Source organism: Eschrichtius robustus, chromosome 4 (genome assembly GCF_028021215.1).
Source record: "Eschrichtius robustus isolate mEscRob2 chromosome 4, mEscRob2.pri, whole genome shotgun sequence".
Classification (NCBI taxonomy): Eukaryota; Metazoa; Chordata; class Mammalia; order Artiodactyla; family Eschrichtiidae; genus Eschrichtius; species Eschrichtius robustus.
The window spans coordinates 85869338-85871167 of record NC_090827.1 but is presented as its reverse complement, the minus strand read 5'-3'; positions in this window follow the sequence as shown (position 1 = coordinate 85871167).

The following is a 1830-nucleotide window of genomic DNA, read 5'->3' as shown; positions in this document are numbered from 1 at the left end:
CTTATAAGATATTGACTTCCTAGACCTTGAAAACTCCTCAGGGAGTATCTTTCTTCCTCGGATAGCCAAAGATACTAGTCTCATCGTTCCCAGAAGCACTGCATTTGCCCTTATCTTTTCCTTTACTTGCAAATTTTAGCTAAGTTGCTCCAAAACAGGATTGAAATATTAGTTCTCCCCATACCATTGAACAGATCTGACAAATGACCATCTCTATAAACAAACTTTTCAGTGGGCGAAACTAATAATCATAACAAAAGCTAAAGAAGGACCTATTGCTAGGGTCATGCACAGAGTTGATGCTAATTATAGAAGATAAAGGGTAATTTATTATTTTACTTTGTCAAAAAGTGGCAAAAAACCCTCTTTATGCATGGATGCTCATAAACTTCAAATGAATTTCCAACCCATTTTCAAAACCCTTAGTCATGTTTGTAGATGACATTAGCAGCCTTCACTAACAGCTGTCCATTTAGCCCTCAACTCTACAAAGAATGCAGACATCTGGATTAGGGTGATAAAGGAAGCCTCCCCTCCCACCCAAACCTGAAGCACTCAGAAATAGATTCTAGCATCTCTAGAGCATCTGCTGATAAGAAATGGTTCCAAAGACATTACTACTAACTTCACAGATGAAGCTCAACAAATTAAACCAGGGAAAGTGGGTGGGAGTGGTCACTGCTAACGCAGTCAGAGCCAGTAGTTCACGGGAATACTGGCGGGAAGGAGGCACACAGCAGTTGGGATGAAACATTTCCATCGGTGACAACAAGAAACAAGATTTATGCAAATTCTAAAGATCAACTCAGCACAAAAAGACCCTCAAATTTCTGAGAAATTACAGACAAGCCCATTGCATAGTTGTCAGGATGGCCTTGAAGCTGTGTGTATACAATTCCAGAACATCTGGTCAATTCAGTGAATACCATCAGTCACATCACTTGTTTGGTCCTCAGTGCACCAAACTGACTGAAATTCTCATTGTTCAACCCATCACTTTGGCATTGTGTCAACAAAGCCCGATTTAAGGCTATGGAAACTGCGGATCTGTGAACTTACAAAATCGAGCATTTGAAAATGGTTTTGAATCTTTGGATGTTTCTTGACTGATACAGTGAAAACTATTACTGTTTGTTAACTTCAGAGATCATATAGTGCCTTCCCGATCAACAGAGTAGAAATTTTTTTTTGTGGTAAAAATAACAGCTGACTCCCAATTAATCATTGTCTACAGGTGGCTTCTGATCTCTGGTTTCTTTTTAATAACAGGCTCTGTCAACGTAGAGACAGCATGCAATGTCACCTATCCTATGTCTTTGCTGAGAAGTATAAATTCAAGTCTTTGGAAAACATAAAGACAACTTATTTGAATTAAGTTAAGAGAATGCTTATTCCCTGTCCCTTAAGATAACGTCATGTCTCTACCTTCTCCCATGGGCAGGAACACTAACCCAATCTCTGTGGGGACCAGCTCTGCTCAGGAAACAGCTGACTTGAAGATTTCAGACAGGTGACCAGGAGCTCACCTCTCTTTCCTCACCCTCACCGTCTAACTAGTCATCATTTAAAATCAATTGTCATTTCTTCTTTGTATAATGTAATATTCTGAAAATCTCTGTAGGCTCCATAGACTTCCCAAACAACCCTAAAATGGGTTTGTACTAGGAACTGTGGCAGTTAGGTCAAGAGTTAAGGTTTAGGATGTGTAAACCTTAACTCTGTTAGGATGTGACAGAGTGACATGCTTTGGATTCTAAAGTGATGGTAACAGAACATTCACAACTGGAACTCTTGAGAGGACTGGCTGCTAGTGTGGAAAGATTCTGTCCA